Consider the following 17,486-nt stretch of genomic DNA (forward strand, 5'->3'; position numbering starts at 1 on the left):
TTGCTGTTTGGAGAATTGGAAACCTTTAGGTTGAGCACCCACCAGGTGAGCCGAATAAACTTCCTTTTGTATAGAATAATACTTACCCAATCCGAAGCCGTAACTGTCCCTGCCAAAGTCCAACACTTTGATCCACTCCTCTTGACGTTGCCAAAAAGATCCAGATGCTGACTGAGCGCGGCAGTGAAGTCGCCATCTCTTTACTTGCTCTAAGCATGTCGCTAGTGGAGCAATTGTTCCCCCCCAGTCCTGGCAGCATCGCAAGAGGAGTTGATGCAGCACTAGATGGTGCCGGGGAGAGGATTAAAAAGCAAGGCAGGAACCCTAAGGAACTCATTGACTACCAATGATTATAACTGTAACTGTTTTTAAATGGGGTAGTGCAATGTGGTTGGCCCAAAATACATCCCATAAAATAAGACAAATGGCAAAATAAAAAAGATGTCACAGTAAGGCCATGTTCATACACAGGGCCATGGAACGGCCGGTCTCTGAAAAGATCATTATTACTGTACTGCATTACCGGTCGGATGATCTTTATGGCTGCAGAATTCTGATGTGGGCACATCCGTGGACGCCCGCATCAGAACTCTCTACTGCACACTATGGAGCGTGCGGCCAGATTGCTTGCCGCTTGCTCCATAGTGTACACTGAAAGGGCTTTCTGGGGCCGCAGAAAACGGACATGTCCGTTTGCGGCGCAGCTAGGGATCCCGGCCGGAGCGTATATTATGTGTATCCCATATACGGCAAGGTAACGTATATTTTCGTAATAGTCACGGCAATTGTTGCAATGTGCAACAACGGCCGTAGTTTTACGAAAATATATACGTAGTGTGAACATAACCTAAGGGTGAAATGTGGGGCAGAAATGTGGATGGCAGCAATCCAGACAGAAAGAGGAATGGGATAAAAGGGGGGTGGGGCATAATGAAGGGCTGAAAACTAGAGATGAGCGAACCTCGATCATGCTCGAGTCGATCCGAACCCGAACTTTCGGCATTTGATTAGCGGTGGTTGCTGAACTTGGATAAAGCCCTAAGGCTATGTGGAAAACATGGATATAGTCATTGGCTGTATCCACGTTTTCCAGACAACCTTAGAGCTTTATCCAAGTTCAGCAGCCCCAGCTAATCAAATACCGAAATTTCGGGTTTGGATCGACTCGAACCCGAACCCGGTTCGCTCATCTCTACTGAAAACCCATTAACCACCAATGATTGAATATGTCTTACAAAGGCGAGGGAAGGGTTAAATGTTCAGAAACCCACAGAGCACCAATGGTCATAAGTGTTTATAATGGTAGAGTAAAGAGAGGGGGTTAAGTGGCCAGAAACCTACTGACGGTTACTGATGTGTTTTTAGTATATGTTTGTTAGCTATTAGTAGTAACTAATAGTAGAATTTTCACATACATCTGGTTGCTGCACTTTAGCACAACCTAACGTACATGTATGTGAATGAGTTAAACTGTCAGGCTATGTTCACACGGCGTGAGAGACCGGTCGTTCCGTGACCCCGGCCGGGTCACGGAACGGCCGGTCTCTGCCTGGATCATCTGTCTGGCCGCAGAGCTCTGATGCAGAAGCATCAGCGCGCACCTGCAACAGAGCTTCCCCCTGCACACTATGGAGCGAGCGTCCGGAGCCACTCGCTACATCGTGTGAACTGACAGGGTTTCCTACGGCGACATGTCAGTTATTTGCGGGGTTGCACGGGATCCCGGCCGGAGCGTATACAATGTCTATACATTTTGGCCAGGATCCCGTTGAAACCAAGGCATTGTTCCACCCCTCAAAAACGTCTTACATAGTGTGAGCATAGCCTCAGTGTGCAAAAGCGCAGTGGCAGTTTAGCTTCGACTACCGTCAACAACTGCTAACAGGTCCAGACAACCAGCCATGGACCTTTCACCAGGTAGTGTACCTGATCTTTGCTCCTGTTACTATACATAATCACTGATCCACTTAGTGTACCAAATTGCGGCCATTATTAGTGTATGTGAAATTTAAAAAAATTGCTGCTTAACTTCAAAGCCCTATAAAATCACTTTATTAAAATAATGATGACATTATATCCACTTTTTGGTTCAAAATATTTCCCCCTATTATCCCCCTCTAAAACCTGGGTGCGTCTTATCATCCAGTGCATCTTATAAAGCAACATGTACATGCAAAGAAAAAAACACACAAACGGCGCTGCATGTGCAGGTCAAAACACACTTTGGAGAAACATGCATATGTGTGTAAATGCACGCTCACCTGAGTGGGTCGTACACAATTAGGCACGACTCTAATAAGCGCTCTGGATCAACGGGGGATGCTGCCTTCCACCTTCCGATTCTCCAAAGTGGATCCTCGGTGTCAGTCACAATAGTGGTAAACGGAAGAGGTTGGTGGGATTTGTCTGGCGCAACCACCCCTATTGGAACACCGGCCACGTTCCCCTGTAACTTCTCTGAATGAAGAGAACTCCTGGCATCTTATAAAGCAAAAAATATGGTACATGACGTGTATATAGGGTTCTATGTTCACTACACAGAGGCCAAAAGAGTGCTAAAAGAGTATTGCTTTGGTATCCATTAGACCAGTAAACCTTGTTTTAACTTTTTTTTATTTATTATTTTTTCTTAGAATAGCAGAAGCTATGCTTTTTTTTCTACAACAGGTTACAGTAAAAAATAATAATAATAATAAAAAAAAAATATATATATATATATATATATATATATATATATACATACACACACACACACACGCACTGGAAGTAGGGTTTCCTCTAAGCTTTGCACTCTAAGGCTATATTGACAAGCCAGGCTTTATTCACACGTTCAGTGAACAGCATCCGGAAATAATGGACAGGCACACAATTTTAACGCCCGTTCTAAAGATTGGGCGTTAAAATTAGGCTATGTTCACACAACGTATTTTTTTAAGTAAAGAACGGACGCTGATTGCAATTGCTTCAGCGTCCGATCTTTACTGCAGTGGTGGCATTGCATTGAAGTCAATGCAATGCCGTCCGTTGTGTTCATACATCGTTACTCTAACGCCCGATCTTTAGAACGGGCGTTAGAATAATGTGCCTGTCAATTATTCTCGGATGCTGATCACTGAACAGCGCCCGGAAACATCAGCTGTTCACACAACGCAATGTGCAGCACGGCCGCACATTGCATTGGAATAAATGGCTAATTGATTTGGGGCCAAGGCCCGCCAGTGCTCGCAAATCAATTGGGAAAAAAGAACGTCCCTGCAGCCGATACAGAGGTATCGGCTACAGGAACGGGCTGAGTGCAGGCCGGCGGCCGGCTGTGTAACAGCGTCCGTTGCTATGCTGGCGTGTGAACATAGCCTAACGATGTGAGAACACAGCGGGCGGCATTGCATTGACTTCAATGCAATGCCGCCCCTTCAGTAAAAAGAATGTTGTGTGAACCTAGCCTAACAATGATACAGTTAAAAATTCCAATCAGCTTGAGGCATGACATTTTGAAAAAATGCTACTAAAACACCCCCAAATAAACACCCAGTACTTTTTCCAGCCTTTTGCCATTTTTATGTTTTAGCATAAATTACCATGGGCGTTTTTCTTCCTCTGGCATTAATATTCCGTATTATTATCCCAATGTTTTTTTGTTTGTTTTTTTCCAGTACATGTTACAGCTATGTTCCCACAACATTTTTTTTCTTGTCCGTTTATAATTTTTTAAAATGACGTCCATTATTTTGCGGTTTGGACGCCCTTTTGTGCAATAATGGCTGTTGGTAAATTATTCTAGTACAGGTGGACTGATTTCCTTATGGATGTGCCTTTAATTCAAAAGTCCATTGAATTTAATAGTAAGGACGGTGAAAAAAAGAAAAATTGTGCAAGAACAAGTAAAAAATAATTTTGTTTGCAAATGACGTCCAAAATAGTTGTCACAATCATTATTTGACATCTGTCTCAAAAGACGTCTGTCATTCAATACACTGTGCAAATGACGTCCGTTATACCATAGACCTCAATCCATTTCACTGAAGTCAATTTAAAGCGGACACATACTGTACCTTCCTCCTCATCGTCCCCAGCGCTATAACGAACTATAATCAGAAGGTTAGATTTGTCAGATAGTTCCCCTTTAAATACTGTATTAACGGACTTAAAACTAAAAATTGGGCACCTTTTCTCTTTTTTTTTTTTTAGTGTGAGCATAGCCCATTAGAGTTCTTCAAGTGATTTAAAAGGGTTATCCAGTGCTACAAAAACATGGATTTTTTCCCCCTCTCAGATTGGGTGGGTTTCAAACTCAGTTCCATTGAAGTAAATGGAGCTTAATTGCAAACCACACCTGACCTGGAGACAAGAGAGGGGGGAAAAGTGGCCATGTTTTTGTAGCGCTAGATAATCCCTTTAATGTTTTCTATTGAAAATTTGAGGAAAAACACCAGAAAAAGATGTCAGTATGCATGTAGACATAACATTTTACCCCTCTATAGAAGTCTATGGAAAATAATTCCAAAAACACACAATGCAAGGTCTGCTGCAATTTCCAAAAACTGCAAATGCACAAAAAATTGTACAAAAAAAAAAACATAGCATAAAATATTCTGTGGACAGCAAATTTTATTTTTCCCGATTGACTATCTGCTAACATCTGGCCAAGGCATTATCAGCCTGCTGCCTTTCAACTCTGTTCCGTTCCCTGAAGCTCCAACCTGGGTGTCGGGAAAAGCTGGATCCAGTCCTGGAAAACTGGAAGAAGTTTCCCAGGACTGGGTCCAGCTTTTCCCAGAGTTGAAGTTGAAAGGCAGGCGACTGATAATCTGCTTGCTGATCAAACAAAGCTTTACGCTCCATTTAGATGGACGATTTGCTCATCTATAACTATTAGCATGTTGTTTTATCTCTCCCTGGATGACTACGGCATATACAGTAGCCTACAGTATCTATGTTAAACAGGCTATTCAGGCTTAGAAAAACATGACCGCTGTCTTCCAGAAACAGTGAGACTCTTGTCTCCAGTATGGGTGGGGTTCTGTAACTCAGTTCCATTGAAGTGAATGGGGCTTTATTGCAACACCTCACACAAACTGAAAACAAGTCGTACTGTTCTAAGCCTGGATAACCCCTTTAACAATGAGACATATTCCCAACATGTATAGAAGGCTGATAACATGGCGTGTAGATGTAAGTTTACTTCCTGTAGCTTATAATCTGGCACTAGGAACATTTCTTTCAGATAGCGCAATCCTCCATTCCTATATCATCCAGGCCTACATTCTCATTACAATCATGTTTCTCTGTTTATTGCATCCATTCAGGCTCTGTTCACACAACCATCATACTTCCATATTTAATGATCAGGAAAGGGAGGAAAAAAATCAGCTATGCCTTCAATTTCAATCTATTTCTCCATTGACTTCAACAGAAAAATAATGGAATGTCAGACTTCTATTTTGTCCCCATGTTGCATACAGTGGAGCATTATTTTCTCCACCAGAAATAATGTTTCCCGATGGAACTGAGCTTTATGTCAACTGATTACATTTGCCATCAGAAAGATTCCAAGGGGACTAAAATAATTTTCTAGAAATCTTTCTGTAAACGCAATGGAAAAGATATTGTTAAAGAAAATGCTGGATAAATGGGCAGAAAAGAAAACTACCCCAATAAATAAGAATCCTACGATGCTCATAAACACTAATAGCAGCGCATACTAACAGCCTGATGAAGTAAGATGGATAATGTAGTCACAATGGGGGATGTTGATCAAACATGGTGTAAAGTGAAACTGGCTCGGTTGCCCCTAGCAACCAATCAGATTACACCTTTCATTTTCCTAAGAGTTTGGGTGGGTTCACACTGAAAAATTCTCGCGGATAAATTCCGCAGAATTCCGTCGCCTGTACACGCGCACGGCCGCACGCCTTTCCGACGACCCCATAGACACCATTCTATTGGCCAGCTGATTCCACATTCGGCACGTCAGGCGACGGAATTCCACTGAATTTATCCGCGAGAATTCCGCAGTGTGAACCCACCCTTTGTGAGGAATGAAAGGTGTAATATTATTGGTTGCTAGGGGCAACTGAGCCAGTTTCACTTTACACCATGATTGATAAATCTCCCCTAATTACTTTATCTTGTATTTGTCACAACCAGGGTCTGAATGATTTACCAGGATGCTCCAGTAGGCTTAGAAGCCCTGCAGTGTCCTAGAACAGATCCTCCTTCTAAAATGTATTGGTTTTCACATGGTTGCAGTATAAGGCCATGTTCACATGACGTAAGACACCGGTCAGAACACAGAATGGCCGGTGTTAGAGAAGATCTTCCTGCCCATTACTGCAGTACCGGCCAGATGATCTTCTCTGCTGCTGAATTTGGATGCGGGCGCATCAGTGTGCACCCGCATCCGAATTTCCCGCTGCACTCAATGAAGCGTGCGGCCGGACAGGCGCTGACAGGTTTTACGCGGCCGCTATTCAATGAATAGCGGCCGCAGAAAACTGACATGTGTATACACTCCAGATGGAATTTCCTTAGCATGCAGCACAATGTAGGTTCAGTAGTAATAAGGGCCGTTGGTGAAAATCGGCAACAGCGGCCATGATTACTACTGAACTTAAGTTGTGTGAAATAGCCTAACGTGGATAACATGGTGATGTCACTTCCTGGATAACATGGTTATATATCTTCCTGGATAACATGGTGATGTCACTTCCTTGATAACATGGTTATATCACTTCCTGGATAACATGGTGATGTCACTTTCTGGATAACATGGTGATGTCACTTCCTGGATAACATGGTGATGTCACAACCCGACTCCCAGAGCTGTGCGGGCTGTGGCTGCTGGAGAGGATGATGGCAGGGGAACACTGAGGGACACAGGGCACTGGAGGGACACTGAGCATCCCCTTGCCATCATCTTCTCCAGCAGCCACAGGCCGCACAGCTCTGGGAGTCGGGCGTGACATCACCATTTTATCCAGGAAGTAACATCACCATTTTATCCAGACAGTGACATCACCATGTTATCCAGGAAGTGACATCACCATGTTATCCAGGAAGTGACATCACCATGTTATTCAGGAAGCGACATCACCATGTTATCCAGGAAGGGACATCATCATGTTATCCAGGAAGGGACAGTACCATGTTATCCAGGAAGTGACATCACCATGTTATCCAGGAAGTGACATCACCATGTTATCCAGGAAGTAAAGCCTTGATGCAGTAATAAGTGCAGGGAAAATAGCACTTTATAAGTATTTCCCATAATAAGTGTATATTGGGGATTTGTATAACTTTTGGGGGGCAATACAATACTTTAATTAAAAAAAATTGCCAGACCTCCTTTAAATCTCAAGTGATTTTTGGGAACTGATTGTAAGCGATGAGCACACAACCCTAAACTTGCAGTTCAATAGAGGCCGCAGCTTAACACTATAGTTACAGTCTTTATTCAAGTCTGCCATTGCACAGTACAGGGGATGAGTGTTTTTTTCGCCCACAGTGACTCGTTGCAGTAAAGGATTAAAGAAGCTTTGGACTTCCAGCTTTTCTGTGACTTAGTGACTATGATATTAGTTCCATGTGGCTATAAAATAACTGGAGTCATTCCAGAGTCTTAATAAATCCTGACTTTATTGTAATCATTTAGTGCACACGTTGAGAGTCTTCCAGACCATAAACTACATGGAGGAAAAGTAAATAATACCTGCGTCACATATAAAAGTCTTGGCAAACCTGTGCAATCCAACTTTTCCTTTTACATTCAATCCCCAGCCTCTACTTTCTGCTTTATAATTCTCATATTTCCAGGGCTGCTAGAGATTCTAACAGTAATCTCTGTAGTGTAAATTATGCTGCGCTTGTTGCTTGTCATCTATCTGCATTTCATGAGCATTTTTAGAATATTTAGTAGAATCCAAGACATGCACAGACTCCTCTGTAAACATGAGATTGCAAAAATTATCTATAATTGCAATAAAGTACACCCCACAGAGGATGTGCTGTTTCTTAAAGTTCTCTACCTCCTTCAAGAAAGGCAACAGTTAGTAAAGTAGCTGTCAGAAATACAGATATCCAGAGCAATATACATAGAAAAATATAACAAAGACAAAAAGGCAGATTTGATTGAAATTACTTAACCCTTTAAGGACATGGCCCATTTTCGTTTTTACGTTTTCGGTTTTTCCTCCTTCGGTTTAAAAGGTCATAGCACTTGCATTTTTCCACCTAGAAACCCACATGAGCCCTTATTTTTTGCGTCACTAATTGTACTTTGCAATTAGAGGCTGAATTTTTGCATAAAGTACACTGCGAAACCAGAAAAAAATTCAAAGTGTGGTGAAATTGAAAAAAAAAACGCATTTCTTTTATTTGGGGGAAATGTGTTTTTACGCCATTCACCCTGGGGTAAAACTGACTTGTTATGCATGTTCCTCAAGTCGTTACGATTAAAACGATATATAACTTATGTATAACTTATATTGTATCTGATGGCCTGTAAAAAATTCAAACCGTTGTTAACCAGTATACGTTCCTTAAAATCGCTCCATTCCCAGGCTTATAGCGCTTTTATCCTTTGGTCTATGGGGCTGTGCGAGGTGTCATTTTTTGCGCCATGATGTGATCTTTCTATCGGTACCTTGATTGCCCATATACGTTTTTTTGATCGCTTTTTATTAAATTTTTTCTGGATTTGATGCGACCAAAAATGCGCAATTTTGCACTTTGGGATTTTTTTGCGCTGACGCCGTTTACCGTACGAGATCAGGAATGTAATTAATTAATAGTTCGGGCGATTACGCACGCGGCGATACCAAACATGTTTATTTATTTATTTATTTGTTTACTTTTATTTAAAACCTGGGAAAAGGGGGGTGATTCAGACTTTTATTAGGGGAGGGGGCTTTTTACTATTAACAACACTTTTTTTTTTTTTTTACACATATACTAGAAGCCCCCCTGGGGGACTTCTAGTATATACACTTGGATCTCTCATTGAGATCTCTGCAGCATAGATATGCTGCAGAGATCCATGAGATCGGCACTCGTTTGCTTTCGGCTGCTGCAGCCGGAAACAAACGAGTGCCGAGCCGGGGACGGCGCCATCTTGGACGCGTCCCCGGCCGGCATCAGTAACGGAGATCGCTCCTCCGGGACAAGGTCCCGGAGGAGCGATCTCCCCCACTAGACACCAGGGAAACGTTGCCTCCGGTAATCGGAGGCAGCTGTCAACTTTGACAGCTGCCTCTGATTAGCTAATTAGCGGGCACGGCGATCAGACCGTGCCCGCTAATAGCAGCGGTCCCGGGCTACTCGCGGCACCCGGGATCGCGGCACTTCAAAGCGGGGCCGCTGCTTTGAAGTGCAAGTGAGGACATAGGACGTACCGGTACGTCCTATGTCCTTAAGAGGTCAAAGGGGTTATCCAGCGAATTTTTTTTTATTTTATTTTTTTACTGGTTTCAGAAAGTTATATAGATTTGTAATTTACTTCTATTTAAAAATCTCAAGTCTTCCCATACTTATCAGCTGCTGTATGTCCTGCAGGAAGTGGTGTTTTCTTTCCAGTCAGACACAGAGCTCTCTGCTGCCATCTCTGTCCATGTCAGGAACTGTCCAGTGCAGGAGCAAATCCCCATAGAAAACCTCTCCTGCTCTGGACAGTTCCTGTCTCGGACAGAGGTGGCAGCAGAGAGCACTGTGTCTGACTGAAAAGAAAACACCATTTCCTGCAGGACATACAGCAGCCGCATTCTTGCCACATCCCCATGAGCTCCCCCTGCCCGCCTATTGGTGAGCAAGGCATACGGCAGGCGTACACCAGGAAGAGAGGGCGAATCCACGCCTTCTTCCTGGTGTATGCCTCGGGCAGTACTTTCATAAATGTCTCCCTAAATGTTAACTTTATTCTGCAGATCAATACAATTACATTGATATCAAATTTATATTATACTGTACGTTTTACTACAGTTTTCTTCCATGGTATTCACATTGGGATAAATAATGGTATATATTAATAGCATGGACTTTTCCATAAATTGAGATACCAATTTTTTTTAATAGGTAAGATTTTTTTTAATGATATATGGGAAATAGTATCCACAGCTACGGACATAACTATGGGGGTGCACCTGCAATGTGTCCACCTGTCCTTCATCTACTATAGGCAATTCATACTGCAATTACAGTCCGCACTAGGGCAAGTTCTTTTTTTTTTTTTTTTTTGCAATGCGCCTTTTGGACTGAATACAGATCCATAAAATTACAGATGCGTATAAGGGCCGATAGGAATGAATGAAATCACTGATGTGTGAAAGTGGCCTTTTATACCTTTAAAATGTTTCTGTCTAACCATCTAGATGGGTAAAATTATTGGGATCCCAATCCCAGTCACCACCGCTAAATTTGGAGCCGCACTTTACATTGCACTGTCAGTTTTGTGCAGTCGCTATTCAATGAATAGCAGCTGCACAAAACTGACATGTCAGTTTTCTATGCGGCCCCATGGAATCTCGGCTGGAGTGTATACAGCATGCAACGGCCGTTATTTATTCAAAATTTATGTTGTCTGAACTTATTCTAAAAATGTTTCTGTCTAACAATCTAGATGGGTAAAATTAATGGGATAAGAGTTATCATCAATCCCAGCCACCACCGCTAAGTGTGAACTATAGCATACTGTCAGCACCCACTACAAGGGGGGGGGGGGGGGTCTTGGGAGAAAAAAAAAATCAATGTGAGAAAAAAATAAATCTTTCAGAATAATTTTAATAATGAATGTATTTATACAGTTAAAAAAAACATATAAAAAAAGATAAAATAAAACCGTAAATTGGCATTTATAGAATGACATAAAGAAAAGGCAATGTCAGATATCAGGGATGAACTATGTGTCAAGGAGTCCCTGCCAAGATGTAAAATAAAAAGATCTGATGACTGCATTTAGCTGTGATTATATGTGAAAGATGATGTCTCTCCCTCCTGAATGTTGTCAGTGTTAGATGGGGGTGGTAGATCAGTGGCAACATCGATAAATAGCGGATGGGAGTCATTAATTCCAGTGATTGTTCCTCGTGTTTTTATGAGGCCATTTTACATGGTCAGGTACGTCCCACAAAATTAAGAAGGTGAAGAAGACATACACTGTTTAATAAATCAGGAGTGGTTTTATAACACCAGGGATTTCCTACTATCCCACATTACCAGATATAAACTGGGTACGCTATGAAATGCAACTCTCTGCCTCTTTTTTTTTTGTACAACCAATTAGAAGTTGTTTCTAAGCTGCTGTATCAAAGATATCACACTGAGCTTAATGAACCACGGGATTTGCATCCTAAAACCTTTATGTCACATTCTTAGGGAAACAAGGAGCCCACTGTCACTATTTATTTAATGGACAACCCTAGATAGAAGACCCCAGCGGCCCCCACGTTAGCTTTGTGCAGGGCCGTTAAGGTAGAATGATGATCAGTAGTCCACAAGAAAACCACCAGACAATGACAATGGCAAAATCAAAAACCAGAAACAAGGTCAGAGCCGGGCCAAGGGTCAAAACCAGGGGAACACACCAAGAACCAAATGAGAGTCAGAAGCCAAAACCAGAGGTCAAGCCAAGGGTCAGAGCCCTACTACACGGGATGATTATCGTGCGAAAAATCGTTATATCATTCGAATTTAAACCATAATGTTCTGCGTAAATGATAATCGTTCTGTACAATTGCAGACAACGATCAAAAGATTGCTCTTTGATTTAGATCTGAACCTAAAATTATCGTTAATCGTTCGCTGTAATTCCACATTCGTTCGCTTAAGTTCCGCCTTTGTTCACTAATCGTTCAGTGTAATTGCACATTGTTCATTGTTTTGCTGGGATCAGATGGAGTAAACGATCAGAGTACTGATCATAACTAACGACCATCATTCTGTGTAATATGGTGAACGATTTCAGGTTAACGATAAACAATCTTGTTTGCGATGGTTTACCGTTAGTTGTTAATCGTTAAAAATCGCTCCATGTCATAGGACCCTCACACACAAACAGTAGCAATGTAATAAATCAGGATACAGATGCGTGGTAAGAAAACAGGCAAAGGTCAGAAACATCAGGAAAACTTAGGAGATACAGATAACAAATGATAGCGATGCAGCTGAGGACCAACAATTACGGACAGCTGTGAGACATTAGCTGCCCATTTACTGTATATCTGCCATCAGACGCCATGACCGTTGTTTAATGATAAAATACAAAGTGTGAACGTGGCCTTACGGTGGAACTCTCAGCAGTTAAATGAAAAAATAAACCTATAGCTCAATATTGCTTCTCAAAAGTATTTTTTCAGCATTTTATTTTTATGTTATGTGACCATGGGCCTTTCATTCTCTATGGGGCCACTGGAGAGAGCCGAGTGCTGCACTAAACTTCCTCTGGCAGCTATATAGAGAATGAATGGTCATGCACCAACCATTCGCTTTATTCATTACAAAGGAGCCAGGGCGCCAACTAGAGATCCCCTGGGGACACAGAGGTCATGTCACAAACTCCAACTTATTATACGTCATCTGTCATCACCATTGGAGGTAACCCAGTAATACATATAGGTAAAGATTAGCAAAGCGTATCTGGCGAATAAAGAAAAAAAAAAATGGTGGCCGCCCATGCTGTCTGGAGCATCACTAGGCGGGAGAAAGGTATTAACCAAAATCCCTAGCACCCGTCCAATCAGCTGTAGGCCTGTCAGGAACCGGTGACACCAGACACACAGAGACAGTGAGCCCTAAGCTCAGCCCCGCCCACTGACTCTACCTACTTGCCCCCCTAGGCTAAACCCTAGGGCAGCAACTGGGCGGCGGTCCCTGTACTGGCTTGGTGGGACAAAAAGACAAGACAGACAGACAAAACACAATAAAGAATGGTCGACAGTCCGGGTCACAACGGTCTGGCAGCAAAGGTACAAAATCAGGATCCAAAAGAGTAATCAGAAAACAGGCAATAAGGTCGGGGGCAGGCAGCAAGCAAGCGAGGTCAAAAGAAACTAAGCAGGAGTCAGGAGAAAACAGAATCCACAAGCAGGCAGAGACTAAGTCAATAACCGGCAAGGCACAGACAGAAACAGAAATCTTAAATAGGAGACCAGGAACCATGTCCAGAAAGTGATAGGAGGGACCAGCTGTCAATCACTGAGGCAAAGGCAGGTTAACTGTTACAAGACCAGAGGAAACTTAGAAGAACAGACACGGGTGGGGCAGGGAAAACAATTAGCAGACCAGAAGGAATAAGACACAGTTCAGACAGGGCAAAAACAAGGCAAACAAAACACAGAATAAATGGAAGATTATGGCCAAAATCGCAGTCTTTGGCGCAGAGGTCGAATCTTCGCAGCAGAGGGTGGCACTGATGCCTTTTCAGGCGCGATCATGACAAGGCCCCTCTGTGATGTCAGCACCTCCCCCTCTATATAAGGCTGTTCGGTAATGGGGTTGGCCGTGTGTGGAGGAGAGAGCAGGATGGCAGCAGGCAGTTACAGCAGAGCAGGGAGAGACTAACAGAGTGATATAAGGACAGAGAGGAGGGGAATCGGGGAAATCGAATGATTGACTGATTGAATTTTTTTGTAAATTGAGATTTTCCAATATTTCACACTTTTACAACAACATGCTTTAACAAATTCCTCTTTTGGTAATAGTCCTAGTAGTGTAGCTACTAGAGTTTTGGCTGTTTTAATGAAATTTGTTAAGATTTGTTTCACAAATCCTAATAAGTTTGACAGAAAATTTGCGAAGTTTGTGAAACAAAACTCCGCCGTCTTCGCTCATCTCTACTTGTAGATATTTGATAATAATTTAACACATTAGTTGAAGATCTCATTATTTTCTCTAGCTCCTTTTAAACCAACCCCATAAACATAATCCAACAAATCTTCATTTGTTATGTAGCAAAACTTTTCTAATCCCTATAAAACAGGCTACACTATTGCAATTTCCAGGCTAAACCTGTTATGTATTAATATGATCACAATCCAATGGTTTTTCCAATGCCAAACTTTAATAAATGGAATAATTTTCTAAGTCACATAATGTACAATAACACATTTTAACCTAGGCTGTGATATTTTAATAACGCCAAAATACATATGCTAATTCTTTCTGGCTTGCCTCCAGTTTCAGATAATTAGCTAGTTCTTTTTTAGTGCTGAAAATGGGTTTGATGAGCGGGCATTATTCTGGCTACCGTATCAGTGGTTAAGTAACCTTCCCCGAAAAACAAGTCATTAACCTTTATCAAGCCCCCTCCCCAGTATAAAGACTACACATTGCCTTTGCATTCGATATCCAATTACAATGATCATTTTCAGGTACAGAATGTGACTTTTTCCTACTTCAAAGACCGGTTATCTAATGATAAATAGATGTTAATGAATTCACAGAGAAATCAAACTGAACCCCATTGACAGCTTCTTAGGTAAAGTCTTGTTCTTACGCGATTCCCGAGTATGAAAAACGTCTAATTCTATAGTGAAAATGACAGAATACAAATGATCAACAGAGAGAATCTGTCATAGTAACATATAGTGTCTGGATCACTCCGCAGTTAACAGTTTGCCTAAGTGGCCTGTCAAATGTAAAACGGCTCTTATGTAGTATAAGTAACTACTTTAGGGAGGGGGTGACTCATGCGTCTCTTAGGGGGCTGGGAGGCTGTAAATGTGTCATTGTTTAAGTTCCATTAAAACGTGCAAAACTTCCAGGTTCCTTCTCAGAAAATGTAATGGACTCTACTGATGGACAGAGATGGAGAGGTTTGGAGCATGTCATTTCTATGCATAGGCTAGGTTCACTTAGGCTAGGTTCCTTTTTTGGCCTTTTGAGGTCAAATAATTGTTCGTTATTTTGAAATAGTGGACGTCATTGCAAAATATCGGACATTATTTGACTTCAAAATGATGGACGTCCATAAAGACAGCAATCAAACGGCCAAAAAGGACTGTGTGTTAACCATAACTTTTACTTTTGAACCTACAATGCTATTTGGGGGCTTTGCAACATGATCTATATTTATTGGTATCATATTGGTATAGATAAAAAATTTTGATAGCTTTTTATGATTTCTTTTATCTGATATATGTGACAAAAATGCAATCCGGGCATATCGACAAGTCCTGTTTCTGGAGCCGGTTCGGGACGGAGATATCCCCGTCGAAAGCCCCGGCGCGCGTGCTGCTGAGATGAGTCCGACGCCCATAGAGAATGAATGGAGCCGTCATTCTCTATGAGCGTCAGACTCATCTCAGCAGCGAGCGCCGAGCTTCCGACGGGGATATCTCCTTCCCGGGACTGTCTCCAGGAACGGGACTTGGCGAGATGGGGAAATGGTCTCTAGCGGGGGGTCGGCCAGCCTTCACCCCGGCACGGGTTCCCTTTAAGACTCTAGGAGCAGATCGCCAATCAGACAGCACAGAGATAAGTAAGGGCATTGTAGATGCTGCTAGCACTTTAATGTGTGTGATGCTGCTCACACTGAAGCAGCACCGCACATATTAAAGCCCCTTTAACGTCAGAAACATATATACTGCAAGGATCTATGGCTGTGCCTGGAAGAGCTGGATCCAGTCCTGGGAAATTTCTCCCAGTTTCCCATGACTGGATCCAGCTTTACAGGCACCTGGAGCAGTGCGGCAAAGAGGTCAAAGGAAGCTGGCATATAAGCCGACCACAAGCTAACGAAGCACCTCGCTTTGTTAATGCTGTAAATTCCCTCATCTCTAGTGAGAAGGGATACTATCAAAACAAATAGGACTTTTTGATCTGTTTTTAATTCTCTGTTTTCCCAGATGATAGGTAACTATAAACTGCACATTTCTGGCATTGAGTTGTTTTGTTGTTTTTTGTTTGTTTGTTTGTTTGTTGTGTTCACCATATAAGATTAATGACATTATATTTTAATAGTTCAGACTTTTCCACAAACAGCAACACCAACTGCCATAAACCTGCAGAGCAGATACTAACAGGACACTGTTCAAACCTGTTAGGTCTATAAGGGTCTATGCACAATTAATGAGGTGTGAACATAGCAATAACTGTTCCTTCTAAATAGCTATTCAGGAGGATGCAGTTTCCAATATAAACTAATAAAGACTAGCCTACCTTTCTATAATATCTATACAATTTTGAAGTCAATATAATCCAATCTGGTTTTATTTTTTGTCACTCAAAAATGGTCAAATGTTACTTCTTTCTTTATAGGAATATTTTTGGAAAATAAAAATTTTGGAATATTTAGACCCCTTTTTAGTGAAGAATTTGAAAATATCCGAGAGACTGGTACTAAATTGTTGAGCTTGGTTTAGTTCTCATTAGATGAGATCAAATTACATTATTCACTTAGATTGATAAATCAGCTTTTTAGCCACATAGATGGTTATTGGCATAGCTTGTGGTATTGAATAATATTTAAAGTTGTGCACAAATGTATAATCTGAATAATGGCATTCAGTGTGACACTGTAGGGGGCCTCTGCGAGCTACCATATGCTTAAGGCATTCACACAACATAAAAATAAGGACAAAATACGACCATCATTTTGAGGAAAAATTACAAACATCATGTTAAAGATATAATACCGTCCAGTTCACAATAAATGACCATAAAACAATGAACATGCTATTAATTTACTGTCGCATTTAAATTTTCTTTAAAGTGTACCTGTTGTTATAACTTTTAAAATCTAAATCTTCAGAAGGTGTGATATATAGCAAGTTTGCAATTTACATTCTTTATTTTGTTGTTGTTATCATGCTGTAAAACAAAGCTGTACGTACCAAAAATCCAGGTCCAGCCTTCTGAAGGCTGCTATATAACAGCTATACTTACTGTATCCAGGTCCAGTCTCCTGAAGGCTGCTATATAACAGCTATACTTACTGTATCCAGGTCCAGTCTCCTGAAGGCAGCTATATAACAGCTATACTTACTATATCCAGGTCCAGTCTCCTGAAGGCAGCTATATAACAGCTATACTTACTGTATCCAGGTCCAGTCTCCGGAAGGCAGTTATACTTACTGTATCCAGGTCCAATGTCCTGAAGGCAGCTATATAACAGCTATACTTACTGTATCCAGGTCTAGTCTCCGGAAGACAACTATATAACAGCTATACTTACTGTATCCAGGTCCAATATCCTGAAGGCAGCTATATAACAGCTATACTTACTGTATCCAGGCCCAGTCACCGGAAGCCAGATTTTCTGACTTGTGTTGGTTGTAAAAAACAGACTATACACAGAAATTCCAGCCTGTACAGAGAGTCACGGTTCAATGTGTCCATCAATCACATGACTGCCTTCTCTCTGTGAGCGCTCAGATTACCTGGGATACACAGGACTTCAAGTTTTCTGACTGTTTCAGAAAACAGAAATTGCAGTGTTTTCTATGATAAATTACAAACTTGCTTTAACCCTTAGGGGACCCTGGACGTACCGGGCGGCC

Source organism: Dendropsophus ebraccatus, chromosome 3 (genome assembly GCF_027789765.1).
Source record: "Dendropsophus ebraccatus isolate aDenEbr1 chromosome 3, aDenEbr1.pat, whole genome shotgun sequence".
In the NCBI taxonomy this organism is placed as follows: domain Eukaryota; kingdom Metazoa; phylum Chordata; class Amphibia; order Anura; family Hylidae; genus Dendropsophus; species Dendropsophus ebraccatus.